Source organism: Euprymna scolopes, chromosome 16 (genome assembly GCF_053919585.1).
Source record: "Euprymna scolopes isolate OS-2025 chromosome 16, ASM5391958v1, whole genome shotgun sequence".
NCBI lineage: Eukaryota > Metazoa > Mollusca > Cephalopoda > Sepiida > Sepiolidae > Euprymna > Euprymna scolopes.
This window is the reverse complement of record NC_136497.1, coordinates 48,153,889-48,169,935: the sequence shown is the minus strand read 5'-3', so window position 1 is coordinate 48,169,935 and position 16,047 is coordinate 48,153,889.

The following is a 16,047-nucleotide window of genomic DNA, read 5'->3' as shown; positions in this document are numbered from 1 at the left end:
GCCATTCATGCAATAAGATCGGTCATAAAAGTTCGCATTGTAGGAAAACTCAGAATAGAAAATCCACGCAAATATGTAACGGTTAACATTTTTGGCAAGGCTATTAAATTCCAATTAGTCAGTGGACCGGATCTTTCAATAATAAATCTCAAAACGTAGAAAATATTATAAAAGCCGACTATGTTATAAACTAACAGAACGGCGACGGCCGTTAATGGTACAAAAATTCATTTTGAAGGTGAATTAATCACAAACGTCACTTAACAGGGGAAAACAAAAACAAACTAAGATTGTATGCGCTAAAAGATAGTGAGAACCTGTTCGGTTCTGACAGCATGGAAGAGTTTCGTCTCTGGGATCTTCCTATATCCACATTCTGCAAGAAAATAGATACCCGCCCAGCAGAAACGGAGAAACTTATAACTTGTTTAAAAAAGAATTCACAAACGTATTTACTCCTGGCCTGGGGAGATGTACAAAAATGGCCGCAGATTTTAAGTTGAAACCTGGCACACAACCGGTGTTTAAAAAGAAACGTAATATCCCGTTCGCTTCCGTGAACAAAATAAATCAGGAACTAGACAGATTAGAAAGCATCGGTATACTGGCTAAAATTTAATATAGTGAGTGGGCTGCTCTGGCAGTTTACGTAAAGAAAATGCCCGGGGTGATTCGCGTTTGCTCCGACTTCGCGACCGGACTCAGCGGGTCCTTAGAAGATTTTCGCTATCCATTACCTAGTCCAGAAGAAGATGATTAAATAGCGGCAAGTTTTTTTCTAAGATCGACCTAATCGACGCTTGCCTACAGATTCCGGTAAACGACAAAAGCGCTAACATCCTCTGTATTAACATTCATCGGGGTTTGTACTGATACGAAAGACTCGCGTTTGGTATCAAGATGACACCCGCAATATTCCAGCAAGTAATGGATACTGTGCTGTCCGGCTGAAACACCGCAATCGCATATCTTGATGACATTATCATAGCGAGCAAAAGCAGGGAAGAACATGAAAAAAATATCAGACAAGTATTCAGTCGAATACAAGATTATGGATTTAAGATCAAAGCAGATAAATGCGAGTTCTTTTGTACAAACAATTAAATGCCTGAGTCAAATAATCGATAAAGATGGCAGACGCCCAGATCCAGATAGGGCGAGCGCTATTAAAGAATCCCGGCACCACTAAACATAACTCAATTGCAGAGTTTTTTTTAGGTTTGACAAATTATTACCAGAAAAAATACGAAAGAATAAAACGGTTTTGAAAAATTAGCGAACATTTTGAAATTGCTAATGCTGACAACGCAAAATGGACGAATTGAAAGTAGCGTTGGAACATTTGACCAAGTTTCATATCGATGCCGAAAAGCGTCTGTCACAATCCGAAAAACACTGGACTGAACGTCAAATACGATTCGAGGAACAGCAAAAGCAACCCATAACAATATTTCACATTGATTAGCAAAGTTTAATTTATTTTATTTAATGCTTTTTTATTGAAAGATAATTTGTCTGTTGCTTTTTAATCGTTTCGCATCTATTCGCTAAAATATCTATGTGCCTGTAAGGTTTCCGAGTCGACTATCGTCGTAGTCGTCGTTCTTCCTCCGGTGCGTGCGTGCTCTATATATACTACTAATCAGACGACGGTGTCACTCTTTTGTGTGTCCCGTCTTAATGGTCGTTCCTATTCTCTACATGCCCTCCCCCCACCATATGACCATACTACCGTCGTTTTGTGGTCATGTGACTGGAGAATTCCGTGTAGTAGTGAGTTGGTCCTTGCATTTGAGGGGAAAGTGGCCTTGGTGCTCGTGTTACCCTCATGCTGCGTCGTGGGACCGGACTCGTCTGCATTGGCTTGTGGTTGATCGGATCTTGGTCCACCTCCATATCTGTTTCTGATGTGTCACAATCAGCTTCTTCCACCTCCATCATCTCATGCATGTTGCACGGTGGTTTGCTGTCCTCCCTTCTTGGTGTTTGGGGAGGTGGTTGATGGGGTTGTTGAGTGGGTGGATACTCCGGCGTATCCATGACCGGTTTGATTTTCATGAGGAAACGGCGATTGCGTAATGTGATCCTGCCGCTACCATCCAACCGTATCCTGTACTGCCTGTTACCCATTGTCTCGACGACTCTCCCAGTTTTCGCCCATCGTCGTGGATTTGGTCCCTCCTGATTCTGCACCTGCACAGACTCGCCGACTCGGAGCTGTTGGAGGGGGCGGCTGTGTATGTCGTACTGTTCTTTGTTAAGTACGTGCCTTTTAGCCATCGCCCTCTCTCTCAAATCTCTGGTCTCAGTCCAACGCTTGTGGATGCAGTATTTTTTGCGAAGTGCGGGGAGATGGCCCCTTACTGTTCGACCATATAGTATTTCCGCCGGCGACAATCCAAGGTCCTGACTGGGCGTATGCCTATGAGTCATCATCGCCCGTGCTGCACGATCATGATGTAGGTGTCCGTAGCCATCAACGCAGTCCATCAGCATTCTTTTGGCCGTTTTTACGGCCAGTTCAGCTCGGCCATTACTCTGGGGTAATGTGCAGATGATATGCGCCTTTTTACGCCCCAGTCTTCTAGGAACGATTTGTATTCTAGTGAATCGAATGGTGGCCCTCCATCGGATGATATTTCCTCCGGCGCACTATACGTGCAAAACCAAACCCTCAGGGCGTTACACACCGCTGCAGCCCTTCCTGATGGTAGTGGTGCGACCTCAATCCAACCGGTATATCGGTCCGCGTATACCATGTAACTTTTCCCGTGCATATCTAGCAAGTCAGTGACTGTCTTTTGAAATGGGAATTCCGGGTTTATGGGTGGCATTAGTGGTTCCCTAGGCTGGGATGGAGCGATCGAATTGCAACTCCGACATTGCGCCCTTTTTAGTCGGATGCTGGCGTCTAAACCAGGCCAAAATAACCGTTGTCTGGCGTTAGCCAACATACCATTCGCCCCTTGATGGGCGGAGTGTAATGCCTCTAACACCTCGGCTCTAAGCCGTTTTGGTATCAAAATTTTGTCCCCTTTTATGGGTACCCCTTCCAGACAATATAGTTGGTCTGCCATCGGCCAGAATTGCCGGATTTCTGGTGGTAGTTCGTGGTGTGACCTTGGGAACCCGTCTTGAATGTATGACGCCAACGTTCGGCACTCCTCATCGGTGGCTGCAGCTGCGACTATCCTATCCCAGGTGATCGCTCGGAACTTGGGGTCATGTGCGTATGCAGCTATGATGGATGCTTGTATACTCCCCTCGATTTGCTGGGAAGTGTCAGTGCCCTTTAGTCTGCTGTGTCTTGACGGCGCCGGGTATCGGGATGTGCAGTCCGGTGCTGCGTTGAGTTTCCCAGGAACATGCCTAATCTGGAACCTGTACATCAACGACCGCTCCTTGAATGAGAAAAGGCGGGGATTTTTTATATTCTCCAGGATCTGATCCGAGAAAATTTTCACTAGGGGCTGGTGGTCCACGGTGACCAATAGGTCTGGGGATCCCAGGATGAACATCCTACAAGACTCCAAGCCATAAATCAGCGCTAGAGCCTCCCCCTCGATAGGGGAATAACGAGATTCTGCATCTTTCGTGAAGCGAGACCCGGCCAAAATCATCTTCCAGTGGTCCTTACCACAGTTGGGACCTAATTCCGTTGGGCATTGGCAATGCTTCTGGAACAGAAAATACCCAATGCCAACCTTACTGAAGTCGGTTGAAAGGCAGGTCACTCTGTTCATATCAAAGGTTTTCACCCCTTCTTCGATTTTCTGAACGATATTCCTCTTCGACTCTTCGAAAAGTCTATTCAATGTGTCATCCCAGTAAAATTTACGGTTCTTTGTCCGCAGCAACTCTCGAAAAGGGGCCATTATATCGGCCTGTGCAAATGTATACGACACCCGGTTAACTTAACCAAACCAGGACCTGATACCAGTAATGCTCGTTGGGGTCGGGAAATTGAGAATAGCCTCCGTCATGTTTTTAGTTGGCTTCACGCCGTCCGAGGTTATCACAAAGCCGGCAAATTCAACTTCATCGTCAGCAAATTGAAATTTGTCAGGGTTAAAGACTATCCCACTTTTACCATAATGGGTAATATAGTCCACAGTATGCCAGAAAGCCAATTCTAAGGACCTGTCCCATAGGAGTGTGTCGTCTATACACCGGGTCTTTCGAGGCATGTCAACTGTGATGCCATCGAACCGGCGCGTGTACCCGTCCCCGGATGCGTGAAAACCCTGGGGAGCCCTGAGATACCGATAACGACCCCATTCCGTTATGAACGTGGTCGCGTCCCGGGCTTTTGGGGAGAGTGGCAGACTATGGAACCCATTCCATGCGTCCAAGACAGTCTTTTTGGTTTGGGCAGGCACCACGGACACCTGATTAAAAGGGGACGGTGTGTGATGAGTCTCTCTCATCGTTGCTGCATTCAATTTTTGTAGGTCTACCGTCCTTCTTGGTTACCCGTCTTTCTTTGGAGCGACTACTATCCTCGAACACCAGATCGTAGGTGTGCCTGCTGGTACCGGTTCGATAATACCCAACGCAACATCTCGATCCAAATCATCCTTTACCCTTTTCTTCCAGTGATGAGGGACTGGAATGGGTGTGTGTATGGCCGATGGTTTCGCCCCCGGGGTAAAAGTTATATCCAGCGGCCTCCCTACCATGACTTGTAACGGTTGATGGGGGCAGGTGTTGAATGCGCTGGACAAAGTGTTCACGTAACCACTTCTCTAACCGTTCCCTATTATCTCCAGTGGGGGTGAACGGGATCCTCGCTGGCTTGTCCGGGACGGATTCTCTTTTCGGACATCCACACGGTGCTGTCCCACTTTCTGAAGCCGATAAATCGGCCTTTGATACTCGATGCGGGAAGTCGCGATTGATTACTCCTAGGTCTTTGAGGGCCGATTCTGACAAGTAGAATCCTGACGTGTTTTCTGAAACGTAGACCACTTGTCGCGTTTCCTTCTGACCGAGCTTAATCTGAGTCAGGACCACCCCCTTGATATCTAGGGGGTCGTCTGTGATTCCCCGTATCCTGCGGGTGGTAGGTATCAGGATCCTGCTGGTGCACCCTAATATTTTCAATATTTCTGGGCCACTCGAACACGTCTGGGCACCGGTATCTGCAATGGCCTGGATGCGGTGTTTTCGACGGCTTACTCCCTTATCCAAAGCGCACCCGAATTTAGCCGTGGACTCTGGTATCAGGGACACATCGACCATTAATGAGGGTGGTGGCTCAGGGGGACTTCTCCTGAACCCACCACTGCTCCATGCAAGGTGTGGCACTGCTGCTATTCTACCTTTTTGATTGTAACATGCCGGTGCCCCCTCCATTCTGCTGCCGAAAATATTCGATTGACGTGTGGCATCGTTTGTTGACTCCGCCGTCGACCTCTCCTGTTTCCGGCACCCTCTTTGTAAGTGGCCTGTGACGCCACAATTAAAACATTTTAGCCCCCTCGCCGGGCAGTTCTTCCGCCCTTTTAACCCACTGGGGTGTGAGGTCCTCCCACACCCTTCACAAGGACTATTCTGAGGGGTTTTGAGCGGCTGCTCCTTCCGAGATGGTTTTTTCTCGGTTGTTAGTAGGCCAAAAGTCGAGTGTCCCTCTGAGCCTCGTTGCAACTGAGGGGCAGGTCTCTGTAGTTTCTAAACTAACCAGCCTGTGAAGCTTCTGCTCCACAGTGGTTAGAATATTTACTTCGGCCAGCAATTTACACTGGTACTCCGCATTTGCCAGACCGGCTACGACTTGGCCAGCTACCATGTCCTCCGAATAGTTTACGGCTTGCCGGCAGTTCTCGTTGGGGCACAGAACCGTGAAATTGAAAAACCGTGCCTGGGACCGAAGCTTTGCCAAGAACTGTGCGGGTCCCTCCCCCGTCTGTTGTCTGATGTTATGAAATTTATGTCTACGCACCTCCGGGTGTAGACCTTTCACCGCAATGAACTGTATATGCCTTAAGAGTTGTTCCTCTGTGACAGAATTGAGGGTTTCAGGCCCAACTAAGTCAAATAAAAGTTTATTTACCTCATTTGAGCAGGCTGTCCTTAGTTCATTGCGGATTTCCACGGGGTCGGTAAGGCCGCACATTTGTTTGTATCGGGCCCACGAGTCGATGAAAAGCGCCCAGTCCGCTTCGGTGAATCCATGTTCGATACGTGGCCGGTCTGGTTTCTTGGTGTTAGACCGACTCGAGGCACTCCCTCCGCGAAGCTCATTGTTTTCTCTTTGCAGATTTATTATTTGTTGAATCAACTGCATGTATTGGCCGTCCTCGTGTTGTCCTGACGCCATTATACTCCAAAAATCGTGCAAAAGAAATTATGTTGAAAAATAACTCCTGTTCGTAGCGCCATGTAAGGTTTCCGAGTCGACTATCGTCGTAGTCGTCGTTCTTCCTCCGGTGCGTGCGTGCGTGCTCTATATATACTCCTAATCAGACGACGGTGTCACTCTTTTGTGTGTCCCGTCTTAGTGGTCGTTCCTATTCTCTACAGTGCCCTTATCCGAGAGAGATCATATGATAATAAAAAAAAGTTTAAAATACTCTGGGCGGGTGTTTTAAAAAAAATTATTGGCGTTAGCGGCACATTGAGATGCCTGTCATCAGCTTCTTCTGAAATAATTGCAGTTTATAGCACCCCTTTGGCCACAAAGAAATCGTTCGCGGCTGTGGCAATTCTTATTCCAAGCATATTTGTAAACCATTCCCAGATGAAGACGCTCCAAACATAATTTAATTTGTTTTTATTATTTTTTATCGTAACAAAGTAAATATTCTAGAGTTCATTTGCCTGGTCAATATCACAAATTTTAAAAGCTTTTCTCGACAATTTAATAAATGCCATATGGTGTCGATTAGAGGCTTCACACTTTAATACCAAAGATCTAATAGGCTTGTTTTTCTGGCGCTGGTTTTGTCTGATCCCCACATCCTTTGAAATAGTTCATGCTTCCTTATTCTTAGTTTAGTTTTGACACAAGTAAAAATTTCACAAGTTTTTCAAACCTTTGGATAGAATAGATAAAGAGCAAACATTGAGATGTTTTTTAACTTAAAAAAACCTTTCATTTACATTTTAAATACGCAAAACATATGATATTCTACATTTTAGGCGATTATGTGTGAGCACACTGAAACGTTATTTTAGAATTTAAAATTTGGGTTCAGTTGTGCATATAAATATAATGTATACTGGTACCATTTCGGTAGATTATAACTTTTTAAGCAGTTAAGTAATTTTTACCACTAATTCTAAGACCGATTAGTAAAATCATAAAATCACGTGTAAATGCTGTATTTTTCGTATTGCCACTCGTACTTAGGGTTATTAATAGAAAAAGATAGGTGTTTTTATAGCTTTAAAAATATTATATATTAATAAGATAGCGTGTGTGTTATTTATTTTGTATGTCACGATTACACCCAAATGACTATTGTTTAATTGTTATGGATTTTCATTTCTGATAATAAATAATTTTACCAAGAATTCTTCATAAGTTTTAGTTTTGGTTTCCATCATAGCTGATGGCATTCAAGTCATTTATTTTCTTATAAATAACTTTACCAATCTTTCTTCTATAACTTTTGGGTTCGGTTTAAATTATAGCTGATAACACTTAAGTCATTTATTTTTTCTATAAATGATTTTATCAACAATTCTTCATAAGTTTTGGTTTCGATTTTGATTATAGCTGTGGAACCCTAGTGATCCATTTTTATAAGTAATTTTATCAAGAATCCTTCATAAATTTTGGTTTCGGTTTCGATTATAGCTGAATGAACTCAAGCTGTTGCACCTACGTCATATGGATATGTGTTTTTGATTTTTAAAATCGCAACTTTATAATATTTAAAAATCGATAGAACATAAACTCTATAATAATGTATTCGAAATCTGCAAGAATTAAAATATCATATTTAAGCGTACATTACGACCTAATTAAATATTTATGAATATTAAAAGAATCGGAATTGAAATCAGGAATCGAATCGGAATCTTTTAGAACAGACTCGGTAATTGGATCTTAACCGGGAACAATTTTGGAATCGCCCCATCACTAATATATAATCGTAGAAATTTCCAGTATGTGGAGAAGCATTAATTCACTGGGCTAGACGCACCTCCAGTCTCAGTTAAGACATGCATGTAGGAGAAGTTTATAGTATCACTGACATTACTACTACTACTACTACTACTACTACTACTAATAATAATAATAATAATATCGTCCCACCTTCTTTTTTCTTTCTGTGAGTGTCACAATAAACAGGCACCACACCAAATAACGAGGGTCAAGGAGAGAAAGCACTAGCCAAACCTCCGCTGGATGAGTGCAAAGACGACAAATTCCAGTGATCACCGCCAACGAGAAATCAATGGTACTGCCCTGTAGATAAAGATAAAAAAAAATACGAAGAACGAATGCGTATGATGCATTGTCATCTATGTAGTTATTTTTATGGCCCTCGCTGTAAGAAATTACTTATTTATATTTTGTGTATATATTGATATATCTGGATTTTACTCCCACATTAAACTGACTCAATGGTTTACCTTTTTTTTTTTTTTTTTTTTTTTTTACACAGTGATCACCACTTGTTACAGCGAGGCCATATAAATAACTACATAGATGACAATATATCCCCCATTGGTTCTTCGTATTTTTATCTATAACATTCGTCTAATAGACCAATTCTAGATTAAAACTGCTTCGAAAAATAGACGGAAGTTGGATAGACAAAATAAAAAGTTTCTTCTGATCTTTAAACGGTTAAATTGTTAAAACTTTTCGTTTCAAAGTACATTAAAACCAAACTAAGTGTACGATACCCATATCTTATTTTAGCCTGCCTAATACATACACGTGTTTTTGTGCTTACTTCGTTTATTTCTTTATCGTTTTGATTTTAAAAGATGTCTGTCGTTATTATTATTTTTGTTCTATATAAATAAATAAAAATAAATAGTTTTCGCTTCATGCTTTATCTTTACATACTTCTGGCTTATTATGAGAGAGAAGACTGATCTTCCATCAATTTAAAATCTATTTTTCTATATGTGATAACTACATTTTAGATGTTTCAATAAAATAAGATGATACTAATTATATATGAATAAAATAAAATATGTCTTGTAGACGTTTAAAGCCAAAACAACGCATTATTAAAAAATAAACAAACATTTATTTTGTTTGAAATTTATATAGAAAATCATGAATATATTTTGAAGATACACTTCATCTTCAGTATGTCTTTCTGTTTTTTTTTGCCATGTTCTTATTGGAGCAGAGAATCAGCAAGTAGAAGTCCGTTTGTTGTTTTTACGGTAGCTATTTTAAATCTCGGAACGGTGCGTTTGGTCACGCGGGATTCACGTTAAGATTTTTGTTCCTTAGAAGCGCTGGTTAAGTTTGAATAAAATAAAATACGTATTATATACGTAATATAATATAATTATATGTCTATAATATATATATTTTTTCTTTTTTTACATGGGGTCAGCACTTATCAAGGCCCGAAGGTCACTCAGGGATAAGGGTTATTGCGTGCACAGTAATCAATGAGAATATTGTAGTAATCGTTAGTATTGGAGATTTGATGGAGTGTCTTACTTAAGGGGGCAGTTTGTCAGGAATTTGTTTATGTTGGATTTGAAGTCATCCAGGTTGTAGTCAGGTGGGAAACAGGCAAGCGGAAGAGAGTTCCACAGTCGTGCACTTCTGAGAAAGAAGCTCTGCTCAGGGAATCTACGTTTGGATTTAGGCAAAGATAAAAGTGGGGAAATTATTGATAGTAGTTTAAGCCAGACGGATGTTTCTCGTGAAAGATTGGCGAGGGGGGACGTGAGATTGGAGCTCAGACGAGTACTTGCCCTGAAAAACCCGATAAAACAAAGACAGCCTCGCAACGTCTCTTCTGTGGCAGAGAGACTGCAGGGAAAAGAAAAGGGCACCCCCACTAGACCACGAAGTCTATTTTAGACTCTGTCAAGGCAGGATAGGCTGTATATAGCAGCTCCTGCCCAGATGTGGCAGCAGTACTCCATCCTTGGACGTACTTGGCTTTTGTACAGATAGAGAATTGCATCAGTAGTGAGATATCTTCTGGAGCGGTAGAAGGATCCCACCATTTTCCCAGCGTCCTTGGCAACAGACCTGATGTACGTGTTCTATTTCAGATCAGGAGTAAAGGTCAAACCCAGAAGCTTGTCAAAACATGGAGCATCCCCAAGACGAGAGCCATCCATTTCAACTGATGCCAGATGGGGATCAGAGCGTTGATGATGTAAAGATAGAAGCTTGGGTTTGGACGCATTAAAAGTGACCAGCCACTGTACCACGCGCTCAAGACCAGAGGAGAAAGAATTAGAGAGAACTTTGTCATTTATGGCCTTTGATGTATTGCCATAGATGGTCGTGTCATCAGCATAGATGTCATCGAATGATTTAAGTATGTGTTTTGGAAGATCATTCATGTAGATCAGGAAGAGAGTTGGGCCCAGGATGGACCCTTTAGGGACTCCAGCATTAATACTGCGAGCCTCTGATTTCTGCCCATAAACCACTACTCTTATGAACGTATCGGAGAGAAATGATTTAATGATTGAGAAAACATTTCCAGTGATACCGTAGCTGGAAATCCTGTGACGTAGGCCCTTATGCCATACCTTATCGAAGGCCTTCGATATATCAAGAGCAATTGCCATGGAAAGGAAGTTTTGTCATACATTCTACTTGGTGAGTATCTGCTCCAACAACAACATGGAAAACAAAGAAAGAAAGAAATACTAAAGATGAAGGTTTCCTTCGAAATATATTTATGAATTTCAATGTGAATTTCAATATGAATTTCAATATGAATTTCAAACAAAATTAAGTGTCTGTTGATTTTGTAATAATGCGTTGTTTTGGCTTCAAACGTATATAATACGTATTTTATTTTATTTAAACTCTACCATGCTTCTAAGGAACAAAAATCTGAACTTATTATGCATATTTTGTATATATATTATATTTATATTTAAAATAGATAGTATTATATATATATATATATATATATATATATATATATATATCATATTTATATCTAAAGTGCTTATTATCTATATTATAACCTCATATTTAATTTTTATATCTATATAACATAGATATTTATTATTTATATTTTTCCCCATGCCGGGGGTGTGGAAATTCGTGGTTTGGAACCCAGGCGCGGGTAACCCTCTTAGTTTAATGAACCCACAGGAGTATATCAGAAGCAAAGTCATGTAAAACGTGCGCTACGGCATTGCTCCAAACTAACGGGAGAGGAAGACCACCTTAGTCTTGTTCAGAGAACAATCCTAGAGCTGCAGCTGGAATAAATAATCTAGTTTGCACACCTAAACTGCTTAAGGAGTACGTGGGCTCAGTCTATCGACCCACTATCACACTATTTCTTTGAGTATTAGCTAGGCTTACAGATACAAAGAGGGATTCATCCGAGAATCAGTGCATGTGTCCTTACTAGGACAATGGATGCCGTTTACACGTTTCTCCCATTATTTTTCCCAGTTCTTTTAAAATGAGCAATTCGGTGACGCCTGATTGGCATTCATGTTCTGCGACTAGTTTAGATCGCTATTGTCTAACTAGTTGAGGGTGCAGGTTTGACAGTTTGTTTGGTTACCGTTTTTGACTGACAGTACATTAGCCCTAACTCTTAGCTGCTCTATAAGTGGTTGTATTATATCAGGATAATTTTGCAACGTTACACATGGAAAAAGAACCGTGTATCCGTGAGTTTTTCGAGGTTTTTTTACATAGACATCACAACTTATCAAGGCCCAAGGCCACTCGAGGATAAGGGTAAACTAGTGTACAGTAGTCAATTGGACAATATAATAATTGTCAGTAATGAAAATTCTGTAAATTTGTAAACTTAAGGGGAACGGCTTATCAAGAACTTGTTTACATTGGACTTGAAGACAACCATATTGTAATCAGCTGGAAAGCAGGAAAACGGAAGACAGTTCCACAGCCGTGCAGTTCTAAGAAAAAAGCTTTGTTCATGGAATCTACGTTTAGGTTTAGGCACGGATAAAGAGTGGGGAAATTATTGATAGTGTTTTCAGCTAGACGAATGTTTCTTGTGAAATTTTGGTCAGGGGAACCATAGATTGAAGCTCAGTCGAGCACTTGCAATTAAAACAACGATAAAGTAAAACCAAACTCTCTATACAAGCTCTTTTGTGAGAAAGAGGTTGCAGGGAAGAAAAAAGGACATCTCCTACGAGGCTACGAAGTCTGTTTTGAACTCTATCAAGGCAGGATAAATCCTTTCTAGCAGCTCCTTCCCAGATGTGGAAACAGTACTCCGTCCTTGGACAATCTTGACTCTTATATAGATAGAGAATTGCTTCAGCAGTGAGATATCTTTTGGATCGATAAAAGGATCCCACAATTTTTCCAGCGACTTTGACAACAGATTTGATGTACGTGTTCTATTTCAGATCAGGGGTAAAAGTCAAGCCCAGAAGCTTGCCAAAACATGAGGCCTCCTCAAGACGAGAACCATTCATTTCAATTGATGCCAGATGGCGTTCAGAGCCTATCTGATATAAAGATAGAAGCTTGGTTTTAGATGCATTTAAAGTGACCAGCCACCCCTTCCTCCACTGTACCACGTGCTCAAGATCAGAGGAGAGAGAATTAGAGAGAACTTGGTCGTTTATGGTCTTAGATGTGCTACCATAGATGATAATGTCATCAGCATAAATGTCTACGAATTATGTAAGGATGTGATTTGGAAGATCATTAATATAAATCATGAAGAGAGTTGGGCCCAGGATGTAACACTGAGGGACTCCAACATTAATACTGTGAGCTTCTGATTTCTGCCCATCAACTACTACTCTTATGAACCTATCAGAGAAAAATGATTTGATAATTGAGAAGACATTTCCAGCTATACAATAGCTGGAGATCTTGTGAAGTAAACCTTTATACCATACCCAATCAAAGGCCTTTGATATTTCAAGGCCTTTGATATATCAAGAGCACTTGCTCTAGAAAGCTTGCCTTTATCGAGAGATTCGCTAATTCTATGAGATATAATTGTAAGCACATCTGCTGTAGATCTAGCAGAATGGAAACCATATTGTGTGTCACTAAGAAGGTTATCTTTGCTGAGATGGTTGATTACTTCTCTATTTAACATAGATTCCAGTAACTTACTCATGACGCACAGGAGACTTATTGGCCTGTACTGAGAGGGAGATGACCGTTCACCTGAATTCTTAAATACAGGGCAAACTGATGAGATTTTCCAGGGTGATGGGAAGCAATTCTCCTTAAGACAAGGTTTAACAGTTTTGTAAAGAGTCTAGAGGCTACGAACTTCTAGATAAAATTTGAATAATAGTTTACTTGCTTGTGCATATTTGACATCAAACTGACGCATTCCGCCCAACCCACTCTGCCATCAAACTAAACTTTAAAAATCTAGTGAAATGCAACTAAAAGCAAAAAAAAAAAAAGAAAAAAAAAGAAGACACATGTAAACCAGAAACTCGTGTATCTTAATATCCCTGGACTTCACTGTAACTATGGTGATGTAGAATTGTTTCTGTTAGTAAACTCCCCGGATATCCTTGATTAAAGCACTTAGAGTCTACATTCGTAACACTATTCCCCTAATTAAAATACAGTCTAGAATCAGATGATAAACTTTCAAGTGCTCTATATTAGCCTTTTAACACTGCGTTATTTATATATTTTCAATCAGGTCTATACCCTAATCAATTATGTCTCTAACAGTATTGATTCAGTATTTAACCTAATGTAAATGTATCTGGAGATTTTAATATCGACCACATTATTTGACTTCGTTTTTCGATTTACACAAACGTAACGTATCAACATACATAGCTGCTCTCTTAATTATCTCCTATAATAAACAGTCACGTTTCCAACCCGTCTCCCAGATCGTGTAGATCAGCTAGCTGCACTTTTAGATCTATTTCTAACTACAGCACTTTTAAATTGGTTGAGATCACACCAGATTTCTGACTGCAATCTAAGGAACCGGTGCTAAAAATGACAACGCGCTTAAAAAATGATGATTAGGAAGCCATTAGTGAGCACATAAAAATGACCCATGCTATGAGACAACTGAAGCAAATGTTCCCACATGAAACTACTAGAGACAGTCCCACTTTCACCTGGCCCTGTCGGTGGGGCATTAGAATACGCCGACTGCCCCCCCCCCTACAGAGGGTAAAAGTCCCTCAATGAGGGTCCTGGATATGACCTTAAAATATATCAATGGTGAGGCCCCAGCTTGTGGGCTTTGGGGAGTGTGGAGCCACCCTTTAATTACCATTGCTCCCAGGTACACTCTGACCCGGAGTGGTAGTATCTGTTAGGGTCCAAACTATGGGTTAAATAGAAACCGACGTGAAAACAACAAATATATTCTATTAAAATAATTTTTCTTCCAAATCTTTGGATTCGGCATTAAATAACCCAAAAAGGGTTGATATGCCGTAAAACAACCAACCAACCAACCAACCCACTTTCACCAACATGTGCAGCAGTCATTGCAAAAGCCATTGCGCAAAGGCAGCATCCATCCCACCGATTCATTTGTCACAAGTGAAATACAAATAGACAAAAGTTTAAAGAAGCAAGATATCATTGTAAGAATAAAATAGCAGTAGTCTGGAGAATGCATAGCAAAGTGATTAGGAAAGTTACTGAATTGCAGAAAATAGAATCACATCATTTCTATAATGTTGTAGTGAATAGTAGACACTCAACAACAGTGCAATATCACACAACCCTGAGGCCCCTTGCACAACAACTGAGCGTGCTGACTAGCTTGCCCAGCGGTTTGCCTTTAACTCCATCTCAGACTCCTTCAAACCACGCCCTGTTAAATTACCCTTTGCGAACAGAAGCTACACTCGTAGATCAAAATATAGAATTATGTACGTGGTATTATAAAAAATTTAGGCATCTCCAAAGCGTACTGTACTAATTAAGAAATGTTCCGCTAAACCTAGGACTTATTCTATGAGATATAATTGTAAGCACGTGTTGTAACTAGCTGATAAGCAACAATACGGTATCGAGTTCCACAGGCGGGTAATTCTAGGAGAGAAATTTTTTGCATGAAATTTTCCTTTAGATTTAGACACAGACAGAGAAAATTGGTGACATTGGTTGTAGCTATACGAGTGATTGCTGTGAATGTTTTGCAGGAGGCGGATACTATATATAGTCACAAGCTTCGTTTATTCATAGGTTAAGTCGGCGTGGAGAAAGATAATCTATTGAATGTAGCACGCGAAGAAATTGCAGAAATTTCCATCGATTGAATCTTGAGTCAAATTTTGCACTCGTAAGGGAATAAGTAGATGCGTACTTGATTTTGTGGCCCGGCGACTAGTTATAGTTAAACGTTATAACAGTCAGAGACTGCATAAATAACAATCAATCGTTTAACGATTCAACATTGGTGCCCCGACGACCATCACGTATCGGACAAATTCATCTACCTCCAAAAAAATAAAAGAGAAAAAAGAACGAATTAAAATGAGTGTAAACGAAACAGACAAAAAAGGATGCCAAGACTTGCTTTTGAAGACAGTATACGTACGCACATACATAAGGCTACGTGCGGACATGAATGGAGTGGAATATGCAGGAAGCGTTTCGATACTTTGTTGATATTGTTAAAGTAAGATGGCGGGTTATTTAGGTCGGTTGATTACTTGGGGTTGTCTTTTTCTAGTTTCGGAAAGGTTGGAAACGTGAGGAAGATGGTGGGTCTTTAATTGTCCTCGTGATAATGTTGGCCGTGTTGGGCGTTCGAACGAATATAAAGGGGGGGGAGAAAAGCAGGGAAGAGATGAAACACGGACTAACAATCTGCATATAGATAGGGTATTAGCAGCGGCTAACATTTATAAATCCGATAATTCCATTTGAAATAGCTAGCGGCAGGACAGCGAGAAGGAGGAGGAGGAGACAGAGAA